The 16,653-nt window shown below is 45.1% G+C and overlaps 1 protein-coding gene across 6 annotated transcripts in view; it reads right to left on the bottom strand.

Annotated features, from left to right (window-relative positions):
• Window positions 1-16,653, bottom strand: part of SIPA1L3 (signal induced proliferation associated 1 like 3) — a 294,691-nt gene that overhangs the window by 108,609 nt on the left and 169,429 nt on the right. For 5 of the 6 annotated variants that reach the window (XM_068250824.1, XM_068250820.1, XM_068250825.1 and 2 more), the window contains one exon: window positions 4,215-4,318. The exons of the other annotated variant lie outside the window; for it this stretch is intronic. The gene's annotated coding sequence lies outside the window, so the exon portion shown is untranslated. The remainder of the gene's footprint in view (window positions 1-4,214; window positions 4,319-16,653) is intronic. 6 annotated transcript variants of the gene reach the window in all.

Here is a 16,653-nt window from a genome sequence, read left to right as displayed (position 1 = left end):
AAATCAATAGGCTGCACCCGAATCGCATGCGGGAGGGAAGTGCTCCCTGCAGCTGTTTTCTGCACAAGGCATCCAATCCCCCAAACCCGGCTATAGGGATCTGGATGCAAATTCGCATCAGCATGTGTGCTGTACCAGTGGAACCTGCCCTTAGGAAAAACATTGGAATTGTATGTTGGCATGGCTATTAAGATTTGGATGTAAATTTGCATCAGCATGGGTGGGAATTACAGAAAAACTTCCAGTGGAAGCCTGCTCTATAGGAAACCAGTGGTACTGCTGTATATTGCATACACACACACACAAACCAAGGCAAACAAATAGAGGGATATTTGCCATTGATCAAAGCATACTTCTGAACCTTTACTTCTATTTTGTTTTGTCTTAGGATTATTATTGTTTATTAAGCGCCAACATATTACGCATCACTGGACAATTAATACATACACCGATATAAAGGATGACAGAGGTAAAGGGGCCCATACACCTAACGATTTTGCCGCCGAAATACGGCCATTTCGATCACAGTGATCGAAACGGCCGTGAAATCGCCGCACACACCGCTGACAGAACGATGGATTTCCGTCCGAAATCCATCGTTCCAGTCGATCCATCCGTGCGGAAGATTTTTCTCGATCCCCGGCGGGTCGGGAGTGCGTCGATAGCGGCGTTCGAATGCCCAGCGCAATACAGCGGAGATACATTACCTGCTCCGCCGGCGCGAGTCCCCGCTGTCACCTCCCGGCTCCCATCTTTTCCGCATCACGGCATCCGGCATAACTTCCTGTGTCACTGCAGTGACATCGGAAGTACAAATAGAGGGCACTCTATTTGAACTTCCGTTGTCACTAGAGTGACAAAGTTATACCCGGATGCGTGATGCGGAAGGTGATGGGAGAAGATGCCAGCTGGGAGCCGATGCGGAGAAGATGCCGGGACCAGGCGGAGAAGAAGACAGCGCGGACCAGGGGACTCGCGCCGGCCGGAACAGGTAAAGTATACGGATGGGTTGGGCCGGCAGCAGCGGCAGCTCCACAGATTGTGATCCGCTTCAGGCTGAAATCGATTCACAATCTGTTTGCAGTAAGGTGGCCATACGATCCCTCTCTGATCAGATTTGATCAGAGAGGGATCTATCTTTTGGTCAAATCTGATGGCAAATCGACCAGTGTATGGCCACCTTAACAAGGTTATACAACATAGGACAAAGCTATATAAGGCAAACACATGGTTTTGGGCTGATTAGGTAGGACCCATAATACTAATAAGAGGCAGTCATAGGAAAAGAGCACACATGTAGAATACACTAGGGAAGAAAGGACCCTGACAAAGGCTTATAATCTAAGAGGGAGGTAGACACACTAGGTAGAGCTGTAGAATAAATATTCAGTGGAGAGTTACTGTGTGGTAAGGGGTGGGTAGGCCATTTTAAAGAGGTGGGTTTTGAGGGCTTGCTTGAATGTGTTAAAGGGGGTGGCATGTCTGATGGATAGGGGAAGGAAGTTCCACAGGATTGGGACGGCTCTCAAGAAATCCTGCAGGCACACATGGGAGTGGGAAATGCGTGCGACAGTTAGGCGAAGGTCGTTGGAGGACCAAAGGGGACATCTTGGTGTATACCTGTGAAGCTCCAAGATACAGGTAGGGCAGGTTTTGTGCACAGATTCTACATACTCAGCGTTAATGAAATTTCACTTTAAAGCCCCCTGACACCTCCCCCCCAGGCAACAGGTATCTGGGGCACACCGTAACAAAGCTATAGCTCATCTTACAAGGCTCCTCAACTTTGAGAGGAATGAAGTTGAGGATTGTCAACTTGCATGAAGTTGTTCAGAATCGCCTCTTCTGAGCAGATTGCCAAGCTCCTCTCCAACCTAAACGCTGTCTAGGAACCCAACTGTCCTCATGCCATGTCCATTCCCCACTAACTATCCACAGACTTACAATGGATATGCCAGCAAAACGCTCTGTGCTACACACATCCAGCTGCTAACAGTGGGATGCAAAGTAAATCCAGTGGCCTGGAAAGAGTGGCGCAAACAAAGGAAGATCTGGTTCTTCGGACTATAAAGACCCCAGTGCTTGCAGAGGAGCACGAGAGAGCTCCAAGTAATAGGAGCATTTTTAATAACTGCATTTTACAAACACAGTTATACTTTACTGAAAAATCCTTACTTTGCAATGAATAATGTGCTTCAAATTCTGCTTAAACACTTTTTAGTTATAAAATTACAGGCTTTCTAATAATGAAAATGGAACATAAGAAACACAATGCACTAGGGAGCGATGTGGAAAACACAACAGAACATCATCAAAATAACAATGTGCCGCCTAAGGCAATAAGAACAATGCAGCGGTATGACACATAGAAGACAAGCAAGGCGCTACACCTGCTACTGCTGGAATTCTGTTTTGTCCCCACTTTATTGCCTGATGAAGCGGGCTCGGCCTGCGAAACGCGTTGCACTTTTGGGGTACCATATAATAAATGTGATTGCTACTTTTCAGACAGTCTTTCGTGTCTGCTTTATGGAGGTAAGTCCACCACTTCCTCCAAGCAAATTTTAAAGGTTTTATCCACTTTTATTCTGCTGGCGCCTCTGTTCTCCTACTGCAGAAGACAAGCAAGGATGCTGCCAGCAAATATACTGCTATTCTCCAGGGGCTGCACAGTTACCAAAGGATTAGTAAAAATAGAAAAAAAAGAAGAGTGCTAAAAGCTAGCACATTTCTTTGACACATTGGTCATAAGAATGAAGAATCAAATAAAAGAGCAATATTTTAGAATCTGCAGTTTGTGGACGCATCCAGTGACATCATATAAACACAAAATATATAAAATGGTATAAATAAAGTACATTAACAAAACACAGAGTGGTACAGGAACTGGTAGAGTACAAATATACAGCAGTAGAAGAAAATTACAGACTGACAGATGATGGCAATCACTGCAGTGCCATCTACTGCACATTTAATATAAAGCTTTCAGCACAAGCAGCAGCACCTGCTGCTGTTCTGCATCAACAAATCAAGCCATTTGCTGATGAATAGCATGTTTATGTGGCCTATAACAGAAACAGTCATACAAGGATCCCAGACATGGATGGATGTGTGAGCCGTATACAACCTAATATAATGAGTCCTATATTTTCAATATTTGTTAATTTGTAAAAACAAAACAGAGGACACCGAGAGCCCAATAGTGCAATATTGTCTGGTAAGCTCAATATATAAAATAATGTCAAAGGTTCTTATACTCACAAAGGTGGGTTACCATCAGGCAGCCACTTGACAGGCAGGTGGGGAGTATTAGTACCTGACCCCACTCAGGTATAAAAGTCGCTCTCTGTAGATAGGAAAATGGGGAAAGAACCCCTCCACCAGGGGTGGACTTAATAGTGCTGTAATATGTACGAACAGAGGCGCCAAGCAGAGTAAAACAATGTTCTAAAAATGATAAAAAGAGGGAAGTCGAGGTGGACTTACCTCCCTCTGGTAGTGGACATATACTCAAATGCAGAGTAAAAAATATACAACTTATTCACAGCTCCATAAAATCGCAACGCGTTTCGCGGTCAACAGTCCCGCTTCATCAGGCTCCTATACTGCCTGTTTTTTGTAAGTCCACCTCGACTTCCCTCTTTTTATTATTTTTAGAACATTGTTTTGCTCTGCTTGGCGCCTCTTTTCGTACATATTACAGTAATATTTGTTAATGTTCTCTAATTAAAATGTTTGCTGATAAAGAATAGGACTAGGGTCAAAGTTCAGATCCTTCGTATTTAGCCTGTCATACAGTAGTTATAAGTGTGTGTCCCATAATAGCTAGGAGCACAAATACTGTCAGAAGGATACAGCAATAGGGCCCATTCACACTAACCGCCAAAGCGCTAGTGCTTTCTAAAGTGCTAGTGTTATTCTAACCTATGGCAGTGTTCTTACTGCCACGATTGGCACCGATCGCGGGCGTTTTGCCATTAGCGCCAATTGCAAAACGCATTACAAGCAGCATTTTTGCTGCGATTGCGGTACAGTGCTTAGTAAAGCGCTGATCGCGATCACTCTGAATTGCGGAAGTGTTCAGTGATTTTTACTGCGCTAGTCGGGGTAAAATCACTTGCGTTTTGCTATTTCAAATGTAACGGGGCAATACTGTAAGTTCACATCACATTACTGCATTCTCTTCTCTACTCAGTTATGACAGGGCTACTCACCAGAGTCATCAGGCAGCACAGAGATGATTTGACTGATGGTTTCTGTTTTTTCAAGCCAGTCTGGTTAGCAGCATCAATCACTACTCGGAGTTTTGGTCTGAAAACTAAAAAAATAACTTTTGTCAGTTAACAAGCAGACCATTGTTCTATATGAAGGCTCTGCCTTATGGACTTTAGGTTTGCTTTAACAGGGTTTTCAGCATGTTTACACTGACCCTGAAACTTGGGTGCAGATGCTACAAGCTGCTAGAAAGCACATTATGCATTAAAAGCCTTCCACTCCCAGCTACATACAGAGCAGAGGATGTGACTGGTATGAATTGAAGCTCCCCCACCTCTTCCTACTGTAATGGCCCATACCCACGGGCTACTTTTGTGGCCTGTCGCTAGCACACAGGAGCGTGTGCGCGACAGGCCGGCGACAGCTCGTCCCCAGGTCCCTCCGCGTACACACGCGGAACTGGGATTAGTGCAGAGATGGAAGCTGTCGCCGATGTTCCTCCCCCTCGCCGGAAGCGCCGTGGATTGTCTATTGGTTGCTGTCGCTAGTCCGCATACACACACGGACTAGCGACAGTTGCGGCGAAGTTGCGGTGGCAACTGTCGCCATGTGATTGACCGCCGCCAATCGCCTGGCAACAGCAGCGATGAGCAACGGTTCGGGGTGCGCGCCTCATACTCACAGGTGACCTGTCGCCGCAACACGCGCGTGCCACATGGTTGCGGCGACAATTGCAGCCCGTGAGTATGGGCCATGACACTGGCTGGGGATCCATCAATTGTTGCAATATTGAATGCCATTACCGTTGCGCATCCGATCAAGCCTTTGCAACAGAGATTCCTAATCGATTCATTTGAGCCATTTTGGCCAAAAATCGATCAAAAGTTCAATTGGGAAGCCATTTTGCAGCAGTGATTGTCTTCCAATTTCCAATTATCGAATCAGGACACAATATTGAGCAATGTATGGGAGCCCTTAGACAATATATTCACATGTGCAAGTTGTTTCTCATAATGGTCAATTAAATGTTTGTTTTCCCCTTTGCATCTCACAGCAGGAAATCATCAGTGAGAATCTGGTAACTATGCATGAGCAATAGAAAGCGGATTCTTTTCTCCAGCTATAATTGGTGAAAGCAGTCCTGTAACAGGTCATTGTATCGCAGTGTGGTAGTAATGCTGCATACTATGCAGTCCTAGCAGCACTCCCTGCCATGCACTGATGAGCAGGGCCGGTTCAAGTAACAATCGGGCCCTAGGGCAAAGTTAGCCTGGGGGCCCCCCAACAGACACCCCCCCCCCCCCGACCAAAAAGTGTCATTAGAAGCCCTTTGTTGCAGCCAAATTTTCCTCCTGGGCCCAAGAGCTAGCTGCTGACCCTCCCCCAATCACCTCACAACTTAACAGACTCTGCAGAGTCCCTGGGGAGCAACAGTTTAGATGGGGAAGGGACACTGTGCGGGCCCCTACAGGCTCTGGGGCCCTGGGGCAATTGCCCATTTTTTCCTATGGTAGCTCCGGCCCTGCTGAGGATCAACAGTTCAAAACAGGCAGTCTGCATGTTGGGTTGATGTTGCTCTGTAAAATGAATAAGCTATAGGCTTGCCATACACCAGCAGTTCTCGATGTAAGCCTGGCTTCAGGGGCATAAAGAGATCATTTGCATATTCAGTAGTGGTGCATTGTGGGAGAGCACAGTCGCTCACTTTAAAGGACATCCGAGGTGAAAAAAACTAAGCAAACAATTGCATCTATCCTCCTTTAAAAAATGGCTTTTTTAGTTATCACACAGTTTTATTTAAAATTTTAATCTACTTTTCTAAGCCCAATCTACACGATACGATTCTTTATACGATTCGATTACGATTCTATTTACGATCCGATTATCAGACATGTCCGATCGGGATTCGATTCAATTCGATTTGCCATTGCAAAACAATGGCAAATTGAATTGAATCAAATCAAATCCCGATCGGACATGTTGGATTTAATCGGATCGTTAATAGAATCGTAATCGAATCGTACAAAGAATTGTATCGTGTAGATGGGGCTTAAGATTTCATGGCCTCTTCTCAATGGCGCGTTCATTGAAGCATGCCAGAGCTAATATCTATGAACTATTGACTGTTTTTATCTCTTTCCTGCTCTTGGAAGCTGTTTTCTGCTAGGAAAGTGTTTTGTGGCTGTAATTCCCTATCAGTGAGGATTACGCTACAGTCCGGCCCGGTCCCGACCCAGATAGAAACTGTCACTTGCATACCTGATTTTAAACTCTTTCAGGCAGAGAAATAAAAAAGGAACACAGCCTAGTTATCTGTGTGCTTGGCCCTGTACATAGACATGTCTAGCTCATCTTGTCACACGTCACTTCAGTTGTCCTTTAAATCTGAATTATCACAAATACCTTCTGTTTTAAGAAGGCAAACTACACGGAGCGCTGCTTTTTAGTGAGAGGGATTTCCAGTCTCTTCTAGTCCCCTATACATTCCTAAAAGGTTTGGGTCACACTTAGCAGCTTGCCAGGGACGTAACTAGACATAATAGGGCCCCCTGCAAAAAGGATAGCATGGGGTGGAGTCCCCTTTGTCCCAGAACCCCACGGGATTGGGAGCCAGCGAATGACAGCAGAGTGTGCTGCTGTGCAGCAGCGTCTAGATGCAGGAAAAAATTACACACCCTCCTGCAAACTATTTTTGTGAATGGGGAGGTTGCTTTGCTAATTAGCTGCACTTGAGGTTGGAGAGAGGGAGGCGGAGGGTCCCTCAAAGCCTCTGGGCCCCCATGCGATGGCAGCAGTCGCAGGGGTGATTGCTACGCCCATGCTGCTTGAGTATTCTACAACACTCCCTATTGACACTAGCAGGGCTCTTCGAGTCCTAGTGGGCTGCCAAACATGGCTGGATTTCCTGTTGTGGAAGTCAAGCCACGCCCTCTACTGGGCACAGCTGCACTTCTGCAGGCATCACTGACCAGCCTTTGCACTACTGCAGAAGATGGGCCCTGGTCATATGGACTGGAGAGAAGAGCTGGGGGATAAATTAGGTCTTTTGACAAACTTTCAGTCATGTTTGTGTAATGCTGCTGAGAAGGCACCATCACATCTACTACACTGCAGTGCTGATTTTAGCTCCCAGCACCATCACAGTTGTAGAACCCAATTTATTCATGAAGCTGTACCGCATAGAGCCCAGCTCAGTGTAAAGTATTCACAGAAGACAATACAACACAGCTATACGCCCTCTGCTGGTAACATAAGCATCTGCAAGTCTGGGAACAGCTACATACAGGTATCTTCATGTCTAATGTTGTATTGCTTGTAGTTGCCATTAATATTACTGCATTTTCATGAAAGGCATCCAACATTCTGAGGAATGTCCACACAATGTACAGCCACTTACTAAACCACTAAGGAACCCGTTAGATGTCAGGAGAGATAGCCTCTAATTAACCTAATCAGTCTGTGGAGGGTGAGGGGTCTGGGGAAATGTGAACTGGCACTCAGTCAGCCCTGGCGATACAAGAATAATCAGTCTGTGGAGGGAAATACAGGGGATGGTGAGGGGTCTGAGGAAATGTGAACTGGCACTCAGTCAGCCCTGGCGATACAAGAATAATCAGTCTGTGGAGGGAAATACAGGGGATGGTGAGGGGTCTGAGGAAATGTGAACTGGCACTCAGTCAGCCCCTGGCGATACAAGAATAGTTGGTGAAACGTGCACAGAAAGTTTCCCAGGTTCAGGCAATGTGTTTGTAAGCTTCTGCAAGCAGGGCAGTATTTTATTTTTTCTTCTTGGTTTGACAGGCCAGGGTGGAACCTCAGTCTGATTTGTACGTACTCTAATGCGTGTCCCCACTGGGGAAATTTCCCTGACTCCTGTGTGAGCAGTTTTCCTTCTCATTTTCTATAGGTTGCATGACATTTGTCTGGTACGTTAATCGAGAGAACAATGCAAGTAAAGGAATAAACCATAAAAATATAAAGGGAATTGATCAGAGCTACACGTATAGCTTACATAGTACATAGGACTTAAGGCACATGCAGAATACATTTGAACTACTCAGCTTTCATGTCTGCACTGTCCCTCCTAGTCATCTGTGTCCAGCACAACGCAGGCAACAAGCAATCAGCTGCAGCAGAATTTTTTCAGCTGACTGCTTTATTCTTTTGCACTGCGGGAAGCCTCCTGCTTTTCCCTCCCTATAAGAGGAGCCATTTAGATCAGTGGAATGTATATAAACTCTTGCAGGGCTGCTGACAAGCTGTCACCTGAAACAATCACAATGATCGCTTCACCCGGCTAAATTCTGCACAAGGCTTTAGGCCACAACGCACAATACAGACACTTTCTGTGCACAGCGCAGCTCTAGGTGCATGTAGCCAACATGTGCATAAATTAATAATGCCCAAGTATGTTTGTTTCCCGACCTTGTTGTGCCTGTTTGCTGAAGTCATAAGCATCACCTCACTGGGATTAGGTCCTCAGCCCTATGAGATGCTAAACCTCATCCAGGTAGATCTAGAGGTGGGTGAAGTATTTTCCTGCCTGCTTTCCATGGGGCTATGAAAGCTCTGTGTCAGAAAGAGCCCATCGCACCAGTCAGCAGAGCTTCTCAAACACCTGCAGCATCTGATTACAACAATATCATAGTCAATTACAATCAAACTATGCTAGATTCAGAAAGATGTGATAGGTAAACATGTTCTATGCAGCACAGCGATTAACTGCCTCGCATTGCCCTTGCAGAGCTGGAGTCCCATGTTTACGGTAGTTCTCTGTCAGGACACTAAACTGCATGGAGATATGTACATCTCTCTGGGTTAGCCTTTGCTTTTCCCAAGCACACTGCTTTCCTCTTTCATCCTAAAAATAAACTAGCATCTTGCTTCCCCAAATATTGGATCATCATAAGGTTATCAGACATGGCTATTGCAGGGCATCAGATTATGAGCTCCTCTTAGGGACTGTTAGTGACCTGAATTGTTCAATGGACTCTGGAAGGTGTTGCTGCAAAATGTCGGTGCTATATATGAAGGCATAATAAAAATAAAACAAGTCTCATTTGATGCTATGGAGAAAAAGTCTAAAGGTCACATGACCCATTACAAACATATGACGATACCATGACTCACATCCGTACAAAAAGGGAAGAAAAAAAAATGTGTCCTTTGGACTTGCATCTTGTGTGAACAGGTTACATAGTAACTTTAAATACAGAAGATAACAATGGCCTCAATTCACTAAGCTTAACTCCTGTCTTTAATAACTCTTCTGAGCTGTTTTACAGTTATCACCATGGTGATATAATTGTGATAACTGTAAAACAGCTCAGAAGAGTTATTAAAGACAGGAGTTAAGCTTAGTGAATTGAGGCCAATGTCTAGATTAGTATGACAACCATTCCATGCCAGCCTCTGTTACATCTCTAAATCATCACACCTCTTTCTGATTCACCAGTTATCCCCCAATTCTTTCCAGGAATAGATCCGCCCCCCCCCCCTCCCCTTCCCTACCCACACACCACCCCTCGGCAAAGAGCTAGATATATAGATGAGGTACTCATCATGTGGTTAAAAAAAACAATGCCAGAGAGTTCACATGAAGGGTCTATGCTACTATAAAAATTATTTTGGTCACATAATGAGAAGACCGAATTGTTTAGAGAAATCCTTGATGCTTGGAAAAATTGAGGGTAAAAGAAGAAGACGGCAAAGGCCAAGAAGAATAGACTGCGTATGTGAAGCTATGAACATGCCTATGCAACAGCTGAAAGAAGCAGTGATTGACAGAGGCATCTGGAGTGTAAAAGTTCATACGAGGAGAAGGAAAGATTAGGTGATCACCCGAATCAATGATTTAATGTGGAACAGTATAAAAAAAAAATCTGCTGTTATCGGCACACTCCTTTGGAGCATGTCAGAGCAGGTAAAAAGAAAGGTTTTTAGTAACGAAAAGAAAGGCGCACACACACACACACACATTATATGCACAGTAGATCCGCACACACTTAAACACATGATGTATGACGACACCTGTAAAGCCAATTATTTTTGCAGTGGTCTTTGTACAGGCACACATGTACGCTATTCACAACATCACCATTCCGCCTACAAGTATTGCCACTCTCGCCATGCAAAACACTGGAGGGAAAGGGAAGCATATTGGCAGAGGCTGTAGTTACCGGATATTGTAAGCCCTCCATCTCCTCAATGAACATGGAATAACGTGTAGTAACGTGGTATCCCCCAAAGGCCAGTTTTGTGCAGTTTGCAGTGTGAAACCAGCCTAAGGGAGAAGCAAGTTCAGCCAGTAGGGTCCGGATCCACTACCTCACCCAGAATACTTGCCTTTGCTGCTCTGCACAGAGGACAGAAAGTCAGGAACTGTAAGCTTCATGGTGTGAGTGACCACCTACAGCAGGGGTAGGGAACCTTGGCTCTCCAGCTGTGATAAAACTACAAATCCCAGCATGCATTTGCCTTTATTAATCATCACTGTGGCTGTCAGACTCCTGCAATGCATTGTGGGACTTGTAGTTCCTTAAAAGCTGGAGAGCCAAGGTTCCCTACCCCTAACCTACAGCTAGAAGTAAACTAGAGGACTCATTTTGAGCATATAGCTTTACAGAAGATAATACATACTGTTGGCAAGGATTTGTCTAGGTATTTATATTGCATCATAAAGGTCCAGACTTCCACAGGCACAGAAATAGCTTTGTGCACTGACTGTAAACAGAAACCAGGCAGCACTGTGAACAGTTTCGGCCTAGTGCAGATCTGACAGAACAAAGACACAGGTCTGATGAGCAGGAAAGGACTGACATGCACAATGGACTTTGCACATAAAGACAGCTGACAAAAGCCAAGTCTCACCACAGCAACCGGATTTTCCCTTTCTAATGAGCAGTCATGTCGAATTAAAGCTGCCATAGAACCCAAAAGAACTTTAAACATTTTTTTTTTATTTTCTTTTTTATGTAAAGAAGAAAAGGGTTAGGGCCCTGTTTCCAATACTCCTAGACTCCGAACAAGCATGCAAATCAGGTGTTTCTTACTGAAGTCTGACAGGATTAGCAATATGCTTGTTTCATGTGTGTGTGACTCGGGACACTACTGCAGCCAAAGACATCAGCAGGTTCTGCCAGGCAACTGGTATTATTTAAACGGAAATAAATATGGCAGCCAGCTTCAATATCCCCCTTACTTCAGGTGCACTAAAGTGAGTGTAAATGCCCCCCAAAAGTCAGATACTTACCTATGGACAGGGAAGGCTCTGGATCCTAGAGCCTTTCCTGCCCTCTCTTGTACCCCTCGTTCCGGCGCGGTCACTCCCATTTAATTTGCTGCTTCAGGTGGCTTTGGAAGCACTTGTGTCCCTGAGTGCTTTTAAAGATGGCTTGCTCCATACTGCGCATGCGCCAGTGCCTGCATAAGAGCGCTCACGCATGCACAGTAAAGAGGCGCTCATCTTCGGAAGCACTCAAGGACACAAGTGCTTCGGAAGCCTCACAATGGCTCATAGACAGCTATTCGACCAATTGGTCGAGTACACAGAACACACAGGGCTGACAATGCTGAAACAAGGGGAGCAAGAGAAGACAGGTGAGGCTCTATCGGATCTAGAGCCTTCCCTCTGCATAGGTGAATATCTTACTTTTTGGGGGTTTTACACTCACTAAAGTCAATGGGAATCATATAAAAAAAAAAAAAAAAATATTAAATAGATACAGGACTTACCTAAGGCGCTGGGTCCTATAGAACCTTCCCGTTACTCTCCCGGTTCCCTTCGTTAAATGCTGGCTCCCTCAATTGAATCCCCCACCACAGGGGACTTCAGAAGTCTTCGGGGGCCAGTGCTCCCGAAGACAGGCGGCTCCATACTGTGCACGTGTGAGAGAGGGCGCTCACGTGTGTCTTTGGGAGCGCATTTGGTCTCCCGAAGACCTCCAAAGCCTCCTTCGGCGGCAGAGAGAGCAGTATTTGACCAAATTGGTTGAATACTACTAGCAGGGAGCCAGTGCTGGAACAGGGACCGAGAGAGGAGCAGCAAGGCTCTATAGGACCCAGAGCCTTCCCTCATCTTAGGTAAGTATCTGGCTTTTTTTTTTATATCGATTCCCATTGACTTTAACCACCCTGGCGTTCTATTGAGATCGCCAGGGCGGCTGCGGGAGGGGTTTTTTTTAAATAAAAAAAAACTATTTCATGCAGCCAACTAAAAGTTGGCTGCATGAAAGCCCACTAGAGGGCGCTCCGAATGCGTTCTTCTGATCGCCTCCGGCAATCAGAAGTAACAAGGAAGGCTGCAATGAGCAGCCTTCCTTGTATGGCTGAGCGGAGTGACGTCATGGACGTCAGCCGACGTCCTGACGTCAGCTGCCTCCGATCCAGCTGCGCAGGGCTCGGGCGGCTGGGGGGACCCTCTTTCGCCGCTGCATGCGGCGGAACGCCGCGCTGCGGCGGCGATCAGGTAGCACACGCGGCTGGCATAGTGCCGGCTGCGTGTGCTGCTTTTTATTTTAGCAAAATCGGCCCAGCAGGGCCTGAGCGGCACCCTCTGGCGGTAATGGACGAGCTGAGCTCGTCCATACCGCTAAGGTGGTTAAAGGGCCTGAGAACAGCTATGGTGCTCTGCAATTCTGTGTTCCTATACACCAGCAGTTCTGGGTGTGAGCCTGGCTTTCAGGGGTATAAAGAGATGATTTGTATATTCAGGAGTGATGCATCATCGGAAACCACAGTTGCTCACTTAAAGAGGAACTCCAGTGAAAATAATGTAATAAAAAAGTGCTTCATTTTATAATAATTATGTATAAATGATTTAGTCAGTGTTTGCCTATTGTAAAATCTTTTAAATCCCTGATTTACAGTCTGACATTTATCACATGGTGACATTTTTACTGTTGGCAGGTGATGTAGCTGCTGCATGTTTTTTTGGCAGTTGGAAACAGCTGTAAACAGCTATTTCCCACAATGCAACAAAGTTCACAGACCAGAAACTGCCAGGAGTATGTACTCAAGAGTTTCTTGTGGGAGGGGTTTTACCACAATATCAGTCATACAGCGCCCCCTGATGGTCTGTTTGTGAAAAGCAATAGATTTCTCATGTAAAAGGGGGTATCAGCTACTGATTGGGATAAAGTTCAATTCTTGGTTGGCGTTTCTCTTTAACCACTTGAGGACCACAGTCTTTCTACCCCTTAAGGACCAGGCACTTTTTTTCCATTCAGACCACTGCAGCTTTCACGGTTTATTGCTCGCTCATACAACCTACCACCTAAATGAATTTTGGCTCCTTTTCTTGTCACTAATAAAGCTTTCTTTTGGTGCTATTTGATTGCTCCTGCGATTTTTACTTTTTATTATATTCAGCAAAAAAGACATGAATTTTGGCAAAAAAATGATTTTTTTAACTTTCTGTGCTGACATTTTTCAAATAAAGTAAAATTTCTGTATACATGCAGCGCGAAAAATGTGGACAAACATGTTTTTGATTAAAAAAAAAAAACCCATTCAGTGTATATTTATTGGTTTGGGTAAAAGTTATAGCGTTTACAAACTATGGTGCAAAAAGTGAATTTTCCCATTTTCAAGCATCTATGACTTTTCTGACCCCCTGTCATGTTTCATGAGGGGCTAGAATTCCAGGATAGTATAAATACCCCCCAAATGACCCCATTTTGGAAAGAAGACATCCCAAAGTATTCACTGAGAGGCATAGTGAGTTCATAGAAGATATTATTTTTTGTCACAAGTAAGCGGAAAATGACACTTTGTGACAAAAAAAAAGAAAAAAAAAAAAAAAAGTTTCCATTTCTGCTAACTTGCGACAAAAAAAAATGAAATCTGCCACGGACTCACCATGCCCCTCTCTGAATACCTTGAAGTGTCTACTTTCCAAAATGGGGTCATTTGTGGGGTGTGTTTACTGTCCTAACATTTTGGGGGGTGCTAAATTGTAAGCACCCCTGTAAAGCCTAAAGGTGCTCATTGGACTTTGGACCCCTTAGCGCAGTTAGGCTGCAAAAAAGTGCCACACATGTGGTATTGCCATACTCAGTAGAAGTACTATAATGTGTTTTGGGGTGTATTTTTACACATACCCATGCTGGGTGGGAGAAATATCTCTGTAAATGACAATGTTTTCATTTTTTTTTTACACACAATTGTCCATTTACAGAGTTATTTCTCCCACCCAGCATGGGTATGTGTAAAAATACACCACAAAACACATTATACTACTTCTCCCGAGTACGGCGATACCACATGTATGGCACTTTTTTGCACCCTAACTGCGCTAAAGGGCCCAAAGTCCAATGAGTACCTTTAGGATTTCACAGGTCATTTTGCGGAATTTGATTTCCAGACTACTCCTCACGGTTTAGGGCCCCTAAAATGCCAGGGCAGTATAGGAACCCCACAAATGACCCCATTTTAGAAAGAAGACACCCCAAGGTATTCTGTTAGGAGTATGGTGAGTTCATAGAAGATTTTATTTTTTGTCACAAGTTAGTGGAAAATGACACTTTGTGAAAAAAACTATAAAAATCAATTTTCCGCTAACTTTTGACAAAAAATAAAATCTTCTATGAACTTACCATACTCCTAACGGAATACCTTGGGGTGTCTTCTTTCTAAAATGGGGTCATTTGTGGGGTTCCTATACTGCCCTGGCATTTTAGGGGCCCTAAACCGTGAGGAGTAGTCTGGAAATCAAATTCCGCAAAATGACCTGTGAAATCCTAAAGGTACTCATTGGACTTTGGGCCCTTTAGCACAGTTAGGGTGCAAAAAAGTGCCACACGTGGTATCGCCGTACTCGGGAGAAGTAGTACAATGTGTTTTGGGGTGTATTTTTACACATACCCATGCTGGGTGGGAGAAATAACTCTGTAAATGGACAATTGTGTGTAAAAAAAAATCAAAAGATTGTCATTTACAGAGGTATTTCTCCCACCCAGCATGGGTATGTGTAAAAATACACCACAAAACACATTATACTACTTCTCCCGAGTACGGCGATACCACATGTGTGGCACTTTTTTGCACCTTAACTGCGCTAAAGGGCCCAAAGTCCAATGAGTACCTTTAGGATTTCACAGGTCATTTTGCGGAATTTGATTTCCAGACTACTCCTCACGGTTTAGGGCCCCTAAAATGCCAGGGCAGTATAGGAACCCCACAAGTGACCCCATTTTAGAAAGAAGACACCCCAAGGTATTCCATTAGGTGTATGGCGAGGTCATAGAAGATTTTACTTTTAGTCACAAGTTAGTGAAAAATGACACTTTGTGAAAAAAAACCCAATAAAAATCAATTTCCGCTAACTTTTGACAAAAAATAAAATATTCTATGAACTCGTCATACACCTAACAGAATACCTTGGGGTGTCTTTTTTCTAAAATGGGGTCACTTGTGGGGTTCCTATACCGCCCTGGCATTTTACGGGCCCAAAACCGTGAGGAGTCTGGAAACCAAATGTCTCAAAATGACTGTTCAGGGGTATAAGCATCTGCAAATTTTGATGACAGGTGGTCTATGAGGGGCCGAATTTTGTGGAACCGGTCATAAGCAGGGTGGCCTTTTAGATGACAGGTTGTATTGGGCCTGATCTGATGGATAGGAGTGCTAGGGGGGGTGACAGGAGGTGATTGATGGGTGTCTCAGGGGGTGATTAGAGGGGAAAATAGATGCACTCAATGCACTGGGGAGGTGATCGGAAGGGGGTCTGAGGGGGATCTGAGGGTTTGGCCGAGTGATCAGGAGCCCACACGGGGCAAATTAGGGCCTGATCTGATGGGTAGGTGTGCTAGGGGGTGACAGGTAGTGACAGGAGGTGATTGATGGGTGTCTCAAGGTGTGATTAGTGGGGGGAATAGATGCAAGTAATGCAATGGCGAGGTGATCAGGGCTGGGGTCTGAGGGTGTGGGCGGGTGATTGGGTGCCCTAGGGGCAGATGGGGGTCTAATCTGATGGGTAGCAGTGACAGGGGGTGATTGATGGGTAATTAGTGGGTGTTTAGAGGAGAGAATAGATGCAATGCACTTGGGAGGTGATCTGACTGCGGGTCTGCAGGCGATCGGATGGTGTGGGTGGGTGATCAGATTGCCCGCAAGGGGCAGGTTAGGGACTGATTGATGGGTGGCAGTGACAGGGGGTGATTGATGGGTGGCAATGACAGGGGCTGATTGATGGGTGGCAGTGACAGGGGCTGATTGATGGGTGATAGGTGATTGGCAGGTGATTGACAGGTGATCAGTGGGTTATTACAGGGGAGAACAGATGTAATTAATGCACTGGTGAATTGATAAGGGGGGGTCAGAGGGCAATCTGAGCGTGTTGGCGGGTGATTGGGTGCCCGCAAGGGGCAGATTAGGGTCTGATCTGATAGGTAAAAGTGACAGGTGGTGATAGGGGGTGATTGATGGGTAATTAGTGGG

Source organism: Hyperolius riggenbachi, chromosome 8 (assembly GCF_040937935.1).
Source record: "Hyperolius riggenbachi isolate aHypRig1 chromosome 8, aHypRig1.pri, whole genome shotgun sequence".
Classification (NCBI taxonomy): Eukaryota; Metazoa; Chordata; class Amphibia; order Anura; family Hyperoliidae; genus Hyperolius; species Hyperolius riggenbachi.
Note: the sequence above shows the minus strand (reverse complement) of the source record. Positions and strands in the feature narration are given on the sequence as shown.